General features: G+C 43.4%; 1 pseudogene; it reads right to left on the bottom strand.

The window, feature by feature from the left end:
• Window positions 1-17,358, bottom strand: part of LOC138779373 (leucine--tRNA ligase, mitochondrial-like) — a 73,240-nt pseudogene that overhangs the window by 15,360 nt on the left and 40,522 nt on the right.

Below are 17,358 nucleotides of genomic sequence, written 5' to 3'. Positions count from 1 at the left end.
CTACAGAGTAGAATCTCCATTTTTGCAGATGATACTAAACTAGGTAAAGTAATGAGTACAGAGGAGGATGATATTATCCTCCTCTGTACTGATTACTTTACCCAGAGGGATTTGGAGAAGCTAGAGGCTTGGGCAGTGAAATGGCAAATGAAGTTTAATGTGGATAAATGTAAGGTTATGCACTTGGGCCGTAGAAATAGTAAGTACAGTTATGTGCTAAATAATAAAACACTGGGTAAAACTACTTCCGAAAAGGACCTGGGGGTATTGGTGGACAGTAAACTCAACTTTAGTGATCAGTGCCAGGCAGCAGCTGCCAAGGCTAATAAAATAATGGGATGCATCAAAAGAGGTATAGATGCTAAAGATGAGAACATAGTTTTGCCTCTTTATAAATCACTAGTCAGACCACACATGGAATACTGTGTACAGTTTTGGGCACCGTTATATAAGAAGGACACAGCTGAACTGGAGCGGGTGCAGACGAGGGCAACAAAGGTCATTAAGGGAATGGGTGGGTTACAGTACCAGGACAGGTTATAAAGCTTAGGGTTATTTACGCTGGAAAAAAGACGTCTTAGAGGCGATCTGATCACAATGTACAAATATATGAATGGACAGTACAGAGATCTTTGTAGTGATCTTTTTACTCCTAGTACTGTAACCATGACAAGGGGGCATCCTCTACGTCTAGAGGAAAGAAGATTTCATCATCAGCATCGACGCGGGTTCTTTACTGTACGAGCGGTAAGACTGTGGAACTCTCTGCCACATGATGTTGTCATGGCCGATTCATTAAATAAGTTCAAGGGAGGCCTGGATGCTTTTCTTGAACAATATAATATTACAAGTTATGGGCATTAGATTTCCGGTGATACGTTGATCCAGGGATTGTTCTGGTTGCCATTGGAGTCGGGAGGGAGTTTTCTCCCTGTGATGGGGCAATTGTCGTCTGCCTCATGGGGGTTTTTGCCTTCCCTGGATCAACACAGTAGGATTTCCCTAGGTTGAACCTGATGGACTCTTGTCTTCTTTCAACCTTATTTACTATGTTACAGCTCTGTTTGGAAGTGGTATACACTAAGCAGCTCAGCCAATCACTGGCTGTGGTGCTGTCCCATCAGTGATAGGCTAAGTGGCTTGTCACTTCAGAGAAAGGTGTAGAACGGGAAGGACAACGCCGGAGAGCATGGACTGACAATTATACATGTTTATTATTTTCTATATTCCTTAATTAGCCACTGACCGTGCACCTCTTTTTACACAGATCAATGTACAGTTGGCAGCTGATGATTTTTCATCATACTGAAAGACAACAATGAGCCAATTAGCGGCTCCTTGGCTCTTGTCTCTATTACACAGGGCGATATCTGCCTGATTGGACAGATAATCGCCCCATGTAATAGGACCTTAAGGCTCTGTTACACCAATCGATTATCTGATGTATTCGGCCTGTTAAAAATCCTTGTCTTTAAACATGTTGAAAGATTTTGGAATGATAACGACGGTCTGCTGGCTATCGCTCTGTGTAATAGGAGCAGTGGCAGCAGACTGCCGCTATCTCCCATGGGCTCCCTGGACGATCTAAAGATCGTCCAAAGAGCCCCTCCCGCGGCCCCCTACCCTTACCCACTTGCTGTCAGCGCGTGTAATAGTTCTGTCAGCGGGCGGGGAACGAGGAGCAGGTGAGCGCTGATCTGACAGCTTTAGAGTCAGCTCTTTAAATAAGAGATCCCACCCAAGGGCTTTATACACTGTTTGGGTTGCTCACTACAACTTTATCATGGCTTCTATGTTACTGCTTCTGCTGTTTAGGCTACACACAAGACACAAATGGGCAGGATCTCCTCCTCTGCATGTGGTGTAGACACCATAGACATTAGACTCCACCCATCAGCTCTGGGAGAACTGAAAATTACAGATTTAGTTGGCTGAGCAGAAATCTGCACAAAAAGCCATAAATGAGATACGAGACGGCCAGATAGAGTGCCAATCCTCATGTAAACATACATGACAGCGTATCCTGAAGCACTTTAAGCTACAAACGTTGGTCATGGTCATGACTTACCATTTTCCCATAAGGAAAGATATGACTTGCAACATGACCTTAAAAAGGGTTTTGCAGTGTAAACTGCTCATCTATGATGCTGATGGGGCTGTGGGAGACATAAAAGAGCTGTATACATACTTACCTGTCTCGGTCCGACACAGCTGCGGGTTCCCGGGTTCCCTGCTGTCCACCACTTTCCTCTTCTTCACAGCTTTCTCTGCCGTTCAGACAGCATAGACAGTATAGTGCATTCTGTGCTGAGCTGTAATTACCTGTCGCAATGGCACATCAGTAGAAGTTGTTAAGAAGAGGACAATAGCAGAGAGTGGTGGACATTGGGAAGCCCAGGAACCGACAGCTGTGGCAGACTGGAACAGGTATATATACAGCTTTGTTATGTCTCTGGCAGCATCATAGATAAGCAGTTGATAACAAACAACCCCTTTAAGATAACATAACATATTGCAGACACATTTCAATGAGCTACAGAAAGCCTAAAAGGCTGTCTCTTGTCTCATTTAAAGCAACCTATTCAAAATGCTGCTAATTTTGCTAGGCAAAGCCAGGGCCATCTAGGTGTATGTTGGCACAGCATTTTCATGATGGGCCATTTTATGACTTTGCAGATAATTTGCTATAAATATTTTTGAATTTAAAATGATTTTACAGGAATATAATCCAGGTCATAACCGCCTTGATTTCTCCTTCACAGATATTAATGAGTAGGTATAATTAGTCAGTGTTTCTTTCCTGATAATGTAAGAAAGAGTATGCTCTTTCATAAAAGCACACTTTCAAAGACAGGTCACAGGTAATGTCACCAAATGGCTTTTCCAGCTAATAAGTAGATAGCGTTAGCATTGCACAAAACATATGTCAAACGCAGGGCCGTTTCTAGCGGCGGGCGGGCTGGTGGCACCTTCCCAGACCTCACCTAGCTGCGCACGCCCCCGCCAGCCGGCCACATTATCTGCCTCCGTGCCCGACCGCAGCTCCTGCCTCCGCGCCCGCTGGCCACATTATCAGCCTCCCCCGCCCAACCGCAGCTCCTGCTGCCCCGCGCGCCGGCCGCATGATCTGCACAGATCGCCGGACTTCAGCTCCTCCCCGGCCCATCACCTGACAGCAGGCCGCCGCCCCCGAACACATCTTCTCTATCCTCCAGCAGGCGCCGTGATATGACGTCATTCGCCTGCTTGAGGATAGAGAAGATGTGTTCGGGGGCAGCGGCCTGCTGTGAGGTGATGGGCCGGGGAGGAGCTGCAGTCCGGCGATCTGCGCAGATCATGCGGCCGGCGCGCGGAGAGGCAGGAGCTGCGGTCGGGCGGGGGAGGCAGATAATGTGGCCGGCGGGTGGGGAGGCAGGAGCTGCGGTCGGGGGAGGCAGATCATGCGGCCGCTGGGCGGGGAGGCATGAGCGGCTCCTCGCAGGCCCGAAGAGAAGATCTGATGAGAGAGAGAGGGACCCGCTGTGTGTAAGAAGGTGAGCATAATGTTTTGTTTTGTTTTGTTTTTTGTGTTGTGGCAATGAAGGGTATCACTAAGGAGCAGAACATGGGGGGAGGGGGGGGGGAGATTATTATTATATAGCAAAACATGGGAGGGGGATTATTATTATATGGCAGAACATGAGAGGGAGGATTATTACTATATGGCAGATCATGGGAGGGGGGATTATTTATTATATGGCAGAACATGGGAGGGGGATTATTACTATGGGGCAGAACATGGGAGGGGGAATTAGTACTATGGGGCAGAACATGGGGGGGTTTACTATGGGGCAGAACATGGGAGGGGGAATTAATACTATGGGCAGAACATGGGGGGGTTTACTATGGGGCAGAACATTGTAGGGGGATTATTACTATGGGGCAGAACATGGAAGGTGTGATTATTACTATGGGGCAGAACATGGGGGGGGTTACTATTGGGCAAAGCACAGGGGGGTTATTACTATGGGGACAGAGCACAGTGGGGATTATTACTATGAGGGCAGCACAGGGGGGATTATTACTATGGGGACAGAGCACAGGGGGATTATTACTATGGGGACAGAGCACAGGGGGGATTATTACTATGAGAACAGCACAGGGGGGGGATTATTACTATGGGGCACACCACAGGGAAGATTATTTCTATAGAGACAGCACAGGGGTTATTACTATGGGGCAGAGCACAGACGTCATAAAAAGGGGAAGCTGTTGTAAAAGTGTGGAGCCTAAGATGTTTGTCTGGCAGGTTCAGAAGAGACGAATTGTAGCTGCAAGAAATCATCATGGAGGCCTGGGCCAGATGGAAAGGGAAAGGAAAATGACGCCTCAGATCAAAGAAGACGTCACCTGTGAGTCACTGACTTTTTTTTTGTTTCAGTTGAAAATGGTGGCGCTTTTAGCAAGATTCGCCCTGTAGTCAAAACTACCTAGAAACGGCCCTGGTCAAACGTACTAAACGTCTGATTTGTTGATTGACCTTGTTAAAAATTGTAGCTACTAAAAATGTGTTCATTTTAAATCCACAAAATTAGGAAAAGACCCTTATTATGTGCCTTCTGGTCCCCACTTAAAGGGGTGCTTTGAGACATCAGGCAAAAAGAAAAAAAGACGGAAAAAACACATGCTAAAGAAGCATATAAGTATGTTAAGCTGTTCTGAAACCTCCAAAAATCTATTTGCTTTTACAGTCTTAAGGGCCTTTTACTAGAACCGGTTATTGTCCAAAAACGTTAAATCATTTAAATTTAAGCAATAATCTTTTGGTGTAATCGTGGCAACAATCAAACGACAAGTGAAAATTTGATGTCAATTGCATGTTTTGAGCTGACCTCAAAATCGTTAATTGTAATCGTAAGTCTTTCCGTGTAAACACTCATCATTCACAGCATATATACGGACGCAATTACGATCATTCACAGTATATATAAGAATGCAATTACGACCATATTTACCATCATAATTACAAATGACTTTTCAGAGCGACTTAGCTTCTTGTCTAAATGCCTTTCGTTTTAAAGAAAAAAAATGATCACGTGTTTGCTAAACGAGCGCTTAAGCAATTAAGCAGAGGAACAGCATCCATCCACCAACCGGTCACGACAATTTTAAAAAACTTTCCGCTCCAGAGCACGTTTGAGGTCTATCAATACAGTGCCCTCCAACACCTGATCACGTCAGCAGGAGGAAAGAGACATTCCAAAAAACTGGCAAGGACCCACAGAGCGGGCAGGAAACACCCAAAAGGTCGGGGGAGAGGACAGAGGAGATAGAAACCCCTATGGGTATGGATGTCTACAACTTTTCAGCTTGTATTCTGAGGACCAAAATAAGGTATTGACTAGTTGTTTGTCCTTTGTTTCCAATAAGACTTTTAATCTCTATGAAACACCACAGGATGTAAATAAATTTTTATGTTTGACTACAGTAAAGAGACACTTTACTGACAGTTCTGAACAAGGGGAACAAATTGTTGTTAATAATGTATCATGTGATAGGTCAGGTCATTAGAATGATTTGAATGTTGTAGGATGGGGCATTATCCCCTTGAAAATGTTTTTTCATGAGCAACTGTCAATTCAATCTCTCCTGGACTTACAATGTGGTGGAATGTTAACCTAAAATCCCATACGTGACACTACTAACAGATTAGCCATACTGAACCCTGGACTGTATCCTATAAACTCCAGGGTTACAGCTATGGGTGGAGGAAGAGCCCACAGCTTTATGTGATGAGTCTCATTTGCACACAAGTGGAGATAACCTGACTAAAGCAGAAAGAGTGGCTCTTAAAAATATAATTATTTGTCACTCTGCAAGGTTGGCCTGGTGGTGGTCTTAGACAGGGATCTGTATGTCACGGAGGTCAACAAGATGCTTAGTGATGTGTCTATGTACAGATCCCTGCCATCCGACCCCACACCCACTGTCAGAGGGAGATTGAGTTTTAGACACAGGCGCAAAGATAGGGATGGTTCAGGGAAGAAAAAGCGCTGCACCTCACAACTATGGCTGATACTAGTGCCCCTAGGCTAAATAAAAAACACATCAGAATTTTGTGTATGAATTGATCAAGCCATACTGCCCCATGTACCATCGTGCAGGTATCTGATACACATGGGTCCCTACACTAAGTCCACACCGTGCCAGTCAGTGGCTACCAACCCCGCAGGCGTGCAAAGCCAGGGAACGGGGGCCATGGGACGGCCCTGCGACCCCATGCCACAGGACCAGACCCAAAAACACCACACCAGAACCCGGCCAGCACCGCCGGCGGAGAAGGTCGCCCCCAAACAGCACAAGTCTGGATGAGGTATTGCGCTCACCATAGCTGCTGCAGACAGAATGGGAAAAGACAGGAGGGATTAAAACCATGTGCACTCAGGGATGATTAAAGGGGAACTCCAGATAAGAAAAACTTGTTTTCTATTAAAAGTACATTAAAAATTATATAGATGTGTCTATACATTGTATTACTGTATCTGTGCGGTTCTGCCACGCTGATGGAAATCCAGGAAGTGAAAAAAAAATTGCCTCTGTATCAATCCACATTGTCTCCTGCTCTTCCCCATTAGGAGACAAATATTCCATGCCTCTGTCTCACATTGTGTGTGTCTGCTAGTCTCATTCTGCTCGTCTCAGCAGGTGTTTCAGCTTTCGCTGATTGTGCAAAAGTCTACAGAGAAATTAGGGCTGTGTTCACACATGTTGGAGTGTCATTGCAGTACTGCAGTATCTGCACAAAAATGATGCAGTAACACAAATAGATAATGCTAAACGGCAGAGAGGATAAGAGCCGACACTGCCAATCCCACCTGCACAAAAAACAAGGCACAAACAGTATATCCCATGTAAGATAGTATCGGATAATTTCCTTATTGTGGGAATCAACTTCAAAGATAAAAGATGCTTGATCATAATATGTGAGTGGAGATGAAAATAAAAAAAAATAAAAAATTAAATTTAAAAAGTTCTTTGAATACAGCGCTGATTTTCTGATCATTCCGGTTTTTCATGCACTTCTGAAAACCCACAAAAATGCCTCCCCCCATCTCCCTCACCTCTGCACCTGATTGGTTCTCTATAAGAACGTTTGTGTGTTTGGCTGGACAATTTACTCCAGCTACTAGAACCATGGGATTATATCACCCACACTGGCAAGTATATACATGGCATATTGGGAGGAGGTACATAGACAACCTCCTCTTAATATGGACAGGCCAAGAAAAAGAGGTTTGCAATTTTGTTCGTTTCACCAATGCTAATAATTTGAACTTTTGAATTTGAATAATTTGAAGTGACAGAGAAACTGAACAGAATGATGTATCACTAACATTGTTCTGTGCAGCTGATGCGAAGATATCCTCCTCAATAACATGGACAATAAGTAGTCCTCTCCATTATGTGCACAAGCCTTGTAGTCCTCAATATTCAAATAAAGCAGAAAACTCCGCCCACCAGCTGCTGATTGGCAGTTATCTATCCATGCTGTGTATAGGCGGTCAGCTGTCAATCAGCAGCTGGGGGAGCGGTGTGGCAAGAATCCTATTCTCCTGCATATTAGGAGAACGGCCGAACAGAATGATGTAAGTAATACACCGATCTGTTCAGCATTTCTGTCACTAGTTTATGCTGCTCTTATCTAAGGTGGAATAAACCTAGTGACAGATTCCCTTTAAGTTTACCTATAAGTTTGAGCATAATACCGTTTCTTTTTTGGATGTTCAATTATCTTTCCTAAATGGCAAGATACACACTAGCCTTTAAAGGAAGCCAAGCGCGGGCAAAGGCTTGTTGTATGCAAGTAGTAGCCAACCTGCGCATGTAACTAGGAATCTCCCGATTGGAGAATTCATGGGGTCTCGCCACAATTGCTCCGACTTGTCTACTTATAAAGTTATTATACAAGATTTGGAAACTAGGTTGCGAGCTAAAAGTTATGCTAAGAGTTGCCACAATGCCTCAATTTGTTTTTTAAACCATTTACTTTTTAGATGTTTTGACAATACAGCCTATTTTATGGAGCTTTGGATCACAAACGGCCTGCAATATCTATCCGATGTGCTCCTAACTGTGAAAAACTGCACCATTCGTTTGGGCACAATTCAGATGGTGAGCTGATGAACTTAACTTCTATTTGTTCATCAGAAGATGATGTGTTGTCTCAGGAGACAGGGAGGAGCTGAGGACATTCAAATTTTATTGTTCTTCTATTTTCTATTTCAAGTCATTGATAACCAAGCAAAAGTTCACTGAAACCAATATTAATAGTGATAACATTATACAGGAAGTTATATATTTTGGCAATACTTTTATTTAAATATATTTTCTTATACAGATTCTGATAACCACCACTCATGTCCTTTACTCACCAATACCCCTTACCATCATAATCTTTACTGTATACACTCTTTTCCCTCTTAGTAAGACAAAGGTTATCATCAAAGAGAAACTAACAGTAGGTTTGTACAAAAGAACCTGCTGGTCAGGGGAGTAGATATAGGGGTGCCGTTGCACCGAGGCCCAGGAGCCTGAAGGGGCCCATATGAGGAGACTAGCACTATAAATAAAGCATTAGAATTGGGGGGCCCTCTGATTATAAGTCCAAATATATAGGCCTCTTCTTCAAATGTTCAATTTAATCAATCAATGTAAAAAGGATTACAGGTACACACCAGCAGGTTAATATGTACAAACTCGCTGTTAGTTTCCCTTTAAGCCAGTATGCTATTGGGAGGTTCATTGTGTATACCCCTCTCCCACCACAGAAATATGTTGTGTATTTTAAATACAGTTATACAAATTTAGGTACTAGATTTTGGTAATCTTTGGTAAATAGAAAAAAAAAAAATAGTAATTACTTGTAAGATTGGTGAGTTCACCCACGTACAATTAAATCTTAGGTACCAGGTGCAGTACACAATGAAGAAAGCTTTTTATTCTAAATCCAGTGCTTTATGAATAGAAAACCATGTCTACTCTGTCCTTTAGAAAAGAGGCAGCGGAAGGAAGTGTATTTATGCAGGTTATATTAAATTATTTGTGCAAAATGGCTGTAAACAAGCAGCAGAAAAATACCTGAAGGTACTGGCTCTCTGTGGTCTCTGCACAGATCATCCCGGCCGGTACTTAAAGTGACTGTACCACCAGGCCCAGGCTGAAGCACTGGAGGCGTGCCGACCCACCCCCAGTGGGAAGAAACCCCCGACCCTCCATGACGTGACTCCATTAGAATCAATGGAACCCTATCATAGAGGGGTGGGGGTTTCCTCCCTCTAAGGGTGGGTCGGCTTGCCTCTGGTGCTTCAGCCTGGGCCTGGTGGTACAGTCGCTTTAAGTACCGGCCGGATAATCTTTATGGTCGTAGTGTTCTGATCACGCATCAGCGTGAACCCGCATCAGAACTCCCCATAGAACACAATGAAGCAACCGGCAGTAGGCGCTCACTTCATTGTGTGAACGGACATGGGTTTCTACGGCCGCAATTCACTGAATTGCGGCCGCAGAAAACTGACATGTCAGTTCTTTGCAGAGGCGCACGGGATCCCGGCTGGAGAGTATACGATGTGTATACGCTCCGGCCGGGATCCCATAGAGGAATAGGCAATGTTTAACACTACTTTTACGTAGTGTGAACATAGCCTAAACGTGGTTTTAAACTACCTACTACTACTAATATCATGTGCTCTTTACCAGTACTACTAGAGCTTGCTGTACCAGCGCCTATGCACCCAAATCCTTGCTACTTGTGGACTTCCACTCGTATTACCTGCTTTGTAAAAATGTACTTGCTTCCTTCCATCACATTTTATGGTTCACAATCAAGATGTTATATTGGGGTAAAAAATAGCCTAGGTGAACTTATAACAGGGTTTCAGAATTGTTATTGAACTTATTGAAGGAACAAAGTTATGGAACATCCATGTTACCTCCTCCTAGTTGTTATCAGTGTTTTACACAGTCCATTGTTGAGGAATTTCTGTCAATTCTTCCTGGCAGAACTGCTTCAGTTCAGACACATTTGTAGACTTGCTTTTGCACTCTATGACACTCTGTTATAAAAGTACAATCCCCAGTATGTAAGCTTCTCATTGCCAGGGTTTTCTAAGCAATGAAAATGCATAAATAAAGCATGCAGGCATTGAAAATTCACTTAATAATTTATAAACAGGTATTGACAGCTGCCCATTGAACTATTCAGCAGCAAGGCATGACCAGAGCAGTAGCAAATCCTTAAAGAAAACCCCTCCTGCTCTGGAAAGTTCCTGTCACGGACAGAGGTGGCAGCAGAGAGCATGGTGTCAGACTGGAAAGAGTACACCACTTCCTGCAGGACATGTAGCAGCTGATAAGTACTGGAAGACTTGAGTTTTTTTAAATGGAAGTAAATAACTAAAGATGAGGGAATCTGCCGCTCCACCACAGGTGGCGGGGAAAAGCTTGATCCAATCCTGGGAAACTGGAAGAAGTTTCCCAGGATTGGATCCAGCTTTTCCTGACATGAAAGGCCAGCGGCTTGATGAGCGTAATGCTGATCAAACAAAGAGCTTTTTTTTGCTCATCTCTATATAAATTACAAATCTGTATAGCTTTCTGACACCAATTGCTTTAAAAGATTTTAAACAAATTGCATCATAAATAGCAAAGAAAAGCCTCTTTGACACTTATGACAGGAGAATAAAAGCATAATGTAAGCATTTTGGAATGTGAATTGCAGCTCATGGATTGACCTTAAGGTCAAAAACTAAAAAGCTAAATTATCATTTTGTGATATTGCTATTTCACGTTCAGGGGTGTGTTACATTTAGTAGCATAACCATTATTAAGGAACACAAAAAATTTCTTTTTTCACTGAAGATACATATGTGTATATGCATATATATATATTTTTTTTGTATATACACATTCTTTCATGCTTTTTTTAAGGTGAGAGTTTATATGGGCCACATATTCATATTTTACCATCTTTCATCCTAAGAATATGCAATTACTGCTGCACTAATATTATCATCATATTTTATTAGTATCATCATTGCTGCGCCGGAGCCGATTTTGTGTTTATATATATACAAGTTCGAGCGCATGCGCAACTTATTGGTTGGGCATTCTTTGGGGACGGGTGTTTGTATGGGTTGCGCGTTCACATGTCGCCACTTCTTATTATAAGATATATATTTATATTTGACTATCACTACTTTTGTGGTGCCGGCATGATTATCATATCATACATTATATATTATATTTTATTACTATTATGTTCATATATATATTTTCTCTCCTCACCTTCACGACGGCACCACAGGAGTTAACTCATGCCCTAGGGACAGGAAAAGCACAAACACAAGAGGTTAAAAGCCCCTCCCCTTCCTGCTAGCACCAGTGCTTTTCCTGTCCCTGTAGGGCAGGCACGAGAGGTGGGGGATCCATGGTGAAGATGAGAAGATCCCCCTGTTTGAAGATTTATTTCCCCTTACCAGCAGGGATCGATCGGGGTTTAACCTCCTTCCTTCCCATGGAGGCGGCTGGCTGATCTTCGGATCTGGGGTAAGGGATGGCCCGCTGGTTCTCCTCGCGCCATCCCTGACGTGGCGGGGGCGCGCAGAGAGTTTCCGTTGCTGCAACCTCCGGACCTCTCCTTTGTATACGCGCGTCCCAGGACTGGTCGTGCTGTGGCAGGCGCTGTGGCCTAGTGGTCGGCGTTTGCGGCCTACTTCCGGCCGCAATGTACGGGCGTTCGGTGGAGGTCAGGCCTGAGGCCTAGTCTTTCAGCAGTGCCTTCAGTGGGGGGAGCACGCTGACGCCATGTGCCGGAAAAGACAAAATCTCCTGGTCTTCCGAGGACACGGGGCCGCAAGTTTGGAAAATCTGCAGAGTTTTGTGTCATCAGTCTTCTGAGGTCTCATCCACTGCATCACCTATGAGGAATCCTGCTGCAGACTAGCCTCCTCTGCCGCTGCTGGGGGTAAGTGTGCCAACTAAAGTCTGCTACACTTGGGGGACAGTGCTGGGGTCAGTTTGTATAGTTCTGACTGTGCCAGTTTTCTATCTCCCTCTCTTCTTCCCTATACCTTTCAGTGTGATATATAATTACTCTGTGTGGGCACCAGTGTGCTGTATTGACCTTGGTGCTTAGGACTGTGATATATAAACTTATATATGTATGTATGTATGGATAAGGTTTTGCTCCTAGCTTTATTTTACGAGAAGGAGCTTCTCCTCTTAGGAGATTTACCTGTTACTATGCGGGCCTCTCTCCTTTATTAATAAGAACATAAAACATCCTGTTTTTAATGTCATCATTATAGAGAATGTTTAAATGGATGGAAGATCTGGCCAATCAGATGTTGCATTTCACCTGTTAAACACTTGCATAACTTAATGTAACTGTCATCCTCTGCGCTGTTTTCTCTCCTCATCTTCCTTCCTATCTGTTCCGTCAGATAATGAAGTTTGATATGGCAGCTGCAACACCTATTGCTATACCTTCTTATGGCTTTAGCAGCTTTCAGTGTACCAGAGGTACCTGTTAAAATCATGTGTTCTTGTGCAGTACATATGGGAATCAATCAGAGACGACCATCAAAATAAATAAATATATATAGGTTCCCTCGGGAACACATTATTGATGTGTCTTTTCTTTTGTGGCGATTCCTTAGCCTTCTTGGCTGATTCCTCAGCAGTGATGGTTCATATGGTTGCCAGGAATTAGGTTCTACCTTTTCTGTCATTAGTCACACAAAAAAAAAAATAAAAATCTGAAATCCCATTCTATGCAAGGTCTTCAGTCTGCCCTTGATAGTATCTGGGAAATTCTTCTGTTCTAATAGACCTTCAGTAGTTAAGAAGTATGGGTTCAATGTAGCACCATAGAATTCAGGAGCATTATAGGAGGGATGTCTATGGACCTCTCCCAAGGCCTCCCAGGACTACACCAGGCCAGTATCCTGGAGGTGGGGGGAGATTCTGGAGTTCAGGAGGCTTGGATGTGTGTCACCCAAGTCAGCTGGATCCTGGACGTTATTCTCCAGGACTTCAATATAGTCATCTTCTCCCCCCAAATGTTTCCTAATGCACCTACCTTCTCAGCTCCTTTAATCAGGACTCTTCTACAGTGTCTAGAAGCTGATAAAGCCCTGTGTTGTGACCTCTGTCCTAGTGCCAGAGTTAGAGAAGGGGCACTTTTCAGCTATTCCTTATTTAGTAACTGAACGGAACATACAGGCTTAGTATAAACCTGGAACCCATCAAAATTTATCTGATACAGAGGATTCAAGATGGAATCCATGTAGTCTACTACTCAACTTAATCTATAGGATGCTATGAGGGCGTTAATCGACTTAAAGAGATGCTTCTACTATGTTTCAACTCTTGTCTTTAGTAGTAGTTTGCATGGGCAGTTGTGTCCAGCATTATCAATGCAGTGCTCTCTCCTTCGGGATTCATCAGCCCTTTTGCATCTTCTGTAGTTTATGGGGAAGTTGATTCCCTACCTTCATCGGTTTGGGATAAATATTTCCGCCTGTCTGTTTTCTTTCTTTGACAGATTCCACATAAAAGCTGTTCAGAAAATAACGACAGCCAGTGATGATCTTTATTCCTGGGGGTGGCCGATAAACAATCAGTAATCGGATCTCAACCCAGACACCCAAAATATATTTGGGGATCCTCCGGATTCCTAGGTAATAATGTCCTCTCTCCCCTCAGATTGGGTATCTCTGGTGGAGAAGACTAGACTGTTCCCAATGTAGGAGGCCTGGTTACACTTTAAGACTATGTCCATTTGGAATCCATGACTATTTATTCTCCAGTGACACCTTAGAATCAGACTTATTCTAGATTCTTACTGTAATAAACCAATAGACTTGTCATTCTGAATCAGGCATAGGTATCCTTTTTTCTCCACAGGTCTGGTGGTCTCTATATGCTGGCCTACATGGCTTGAAGAAGGGGTTATCTTTGTATCCCTCTTCCTAAGATAAGATTAGTCACAGACGTTGGCCAGTTGCTGCTATCTCCAAGGACAGCAGCAAGGTCTTCAGGCCTTAAAGAGCTGCAGCCAGTCGGGTGCCTTACAGCAGGCGAATAATATTTGGAATCTAACAATTCACATTTTATTGGACAACAGTACCGCTGTGGCACATCTGAGACACCAGGATAGTGCAGAGCAGAATCCACTTCAATCCATTCAGATTGGATCTTCACCTAGGGGAGCGACATATTTATCCCCAACAGCCGCATATCTTACGATTCACATGGTTTATCTTAGCAGTCAATCCATTTTCATGAGTGAATGGTGTCTTAAGGAGGAAGGTCCAGATTTTATCCCTCAATTGGGCCTGCCTCTGATTTGTTCGCAGATTTATCAGAACAAGAGGTATAGAAGTTCTTTCCAATCGATGTTCCAGTGGCGGTGGATGTACTTGAACAGCCTTGATTTTCAGTCTTGTATACATTCCTTTATCTTTTGGCTCTTTCCTGGGACACTACAGGAAATCCTAACAGTGGAAATGACTGTCATTATCCGGTACCATTTCGGCCAGAAGGTGTAGTCAGGCCTTGTACGGAGACGGGTCCTGGAGCCTCTGGGCTCTTTAACTTTTGGATTTGAGCCTTCGCCTTCTACTTCTTCAGGGACCAGTTCCGTCCGGATCTGTCAAGACTCAAGATGTCGACCTGAATCCTAAGTCTATGTTTAGGAGCAGAGGCCTCTCTGAGGCTGTGATTCCTACAGTCTAGGAAAATGAGGCCATTCTCTTCTAGGATATATCAGAAGGTCTCAAGTCGGCCACTCTTAAGGTGCATGTTGCAACCTTATCCGCTATTTATTGTTATATGATATATCATCTGCTATTTATCATATATCATCTGCTATTACTCATTATATCATATATCATCTGTTATTTATCATTTTATCATATATCTGCTATCATTATATGATACATCATCTGCTATTTATCATTTATCATATATCATTTGCAATTAATCATTGTATCCATATATCTGCTATTTATCATTATATTTATCATGAATCATAGATGTGTTTAGAACTTATGAGAAACGCTTTTAAACAGGAATCCTAACTTTAATCGACATTTCCCTTGGGATTTTAACATTGTACTTGAAGACCTAAATACTCTTCCTTCAAAACCTATTTGGAGTACAGTCTCAAGTTCCTGTTCTACAAGAAAGGCATCCTGTGACCATAATCTTAGATAAGACGAATCGGAGACCCGCACACTGATTATCCCTGACTCTTACTGTCTTTTCCAGAGGGACAGAATAGTCTCACACCGATCCCAATTTGTTTCCGTGGTAGTGACATCTTTCTTGGTCTTATGATCATTCTGTATCAACTCCAAAGATGATTAAGGATGGAAGTTTTATTCCTGGACTGTAGGGAAACTGTAATATAGTTCCTGGAATCCTGTAACACCTGGATTGATCTTCATTCAATTCCAGAGGAAGAATATACTGAAGAGATTTCCAGCAGTTTCTAGCTGGTGGAATCCGGAATGCTGTATGGAAGCATAGGTATAGGACTTACCTTTACCTTTATTGATCAAGGCCCTTTCATTCAGGGCTGCGTTCACTTCTTGGGTGGAGAAGGCTTACACATCTTTAGATCAGATTGCAGAGCTATCACCTGGTCTACTACTATTGCCATGCATCGTGGTTGGCAGTTTCAGCTCAGTGAAGACCTGGTTTGGTAAGAAAGGTCTTCAGGCTGTGGCCCCGCCCTAGGGGAAATTGTTGGTATTTCTCCTGTGGTGCCGTTGTGAAGGTGGTGGAGAGAAAATAGTATTAGTCTTACCGGTAAGACGTTTTCTCCGAAACCTTCACGCCGGCACCAACATCCCTCCCTATATTGTATTGTTGAATATAATACTCACGTGGTGCTCAGAAACTGTTATAATGCACTGGTGCTAGCAGGAAGGGGAGGGGCTTTTAACCTCTCGTGTTTGTGCTTTTCCTGTCCCTAGGGCATGAGTTAACTCCTGTGGTGCTGTCGTGAAGGTTTCGGAGAAAACTTCTTACCGGTAAGACTAATACTATTTTTAAGCGCATGCGCAAGGCATTGGTTAAGCATTGAACATTCTTCTAAGTGCCGTCACCAAAATTGTAATGTGTGCCGGGTTACTGGCTTGATATCATGGTGGTGACGTGTAGGTGTGTGGCTTGTGTGCACAGCCGCCCCAAACCGCCTTCAGCCAATCACCACGTGTTGGTCTGGACAGAATGTGTCCAACATTGGGGCGGGACATGCGGTCATGTGACCCATGTGTCACTTGACCCATGGGTCACGTGACCCAAGTGTCATGCACATAGGATGCACATAGGATTGTCCATGTGATGTTTCGGTGTACAATGTGATTTATACGTCACTCCCGATCATGTGACAGTCTGATAAACATGGGACCTATATGTCAGTTCCGGCAATCCGCGTTGTCCGTGCGGCGGACCCGGAACAACCGCAGCAACATCTAGCATAGAGCTGGCGTCCGGGAAACGGAGGTGAGAGGGTGAGGCGAGACCATTGGGAGACACAATCATGTTCTCCTGCTCCTTAGTCCATTTTGGTGTTTGGTAACGACCGGACACTAATTACACAACCTGTGTAAGGTCTATAAAAAGTGCATACGTACTGGTGGCCTTTAACCCCTGATGAAGTCTTAGGACGGACCGCGTGGGGACTCTGCTCCTGCCGCCCTCCTGAGCTGTTCTGAGATACCAAATCTGTTCATACCTATGTTTTTTTGTTTATTGATTTTCCGGTGTGATTGGCTTATTGCCTGCATTCATCCTCTTATTCAATTTATTGATCTCTAGTAGCATATTGATTGCAATAATATCACTGGTTTATTTATACACATATATCTTTTGTGCTATTTGTTTGTGGGTTACTAACCTCATTTATAAGACAGCTCTGGGTTATGTTATCCCCTTTTTTTGCTCTGGGGGTGTGTGAGGTTGCACATTGAGCCTCATTTAGCTCTGTGCTTGATTTAGTTTCTGGTTTTAGGTGTTTTTAAATGTTTGTATTTTTTGGTTGTGTAAAATAAACTTATCCATATTTTTGCATATTACATATTGAGGTGCAGCCTGTTCTTCTATACTCATTTCTGTGTTTTTTGTATCATGCTTTTTGGAGTTTAGTGGCTGGCACTCAGCTAGGATTACATTGGTGGTGCCCGCAAAGGAGGTTTCTTGACCTATCTATTGTTGAATCATGGACTGTAAATCACTTATTTATTCCCATCTAACTTTTATTTTCTCTCTATTGTTTAAACTGAAATGTGCTCTTGACTGCAATTCATGAGG

Source organism: Dendropsophus ebraccatus, unplaced genomic scaffold, assembly GCF_027789765.1.
Source record: "Dendropsophus ebraccatus isolate aDenEbr1 unplaced genomic scaffold, aDenEbr1.pat pat_scaffold_726_ctg1, whole genome shotgun sequence".
In the NCBI taxonomy this organism is placed as follows: domain Eukaryota; kingdom Metazoa; phylum Chordata; class Amphibia; order Anura; family Hylidae; genus Dendropsophus; species Dendropsophus ebraccatus.
Note: the sequence above shows the minus strand (reverse complement) of the source record. Positions and strands in the feature narration are given on the sequence as shown.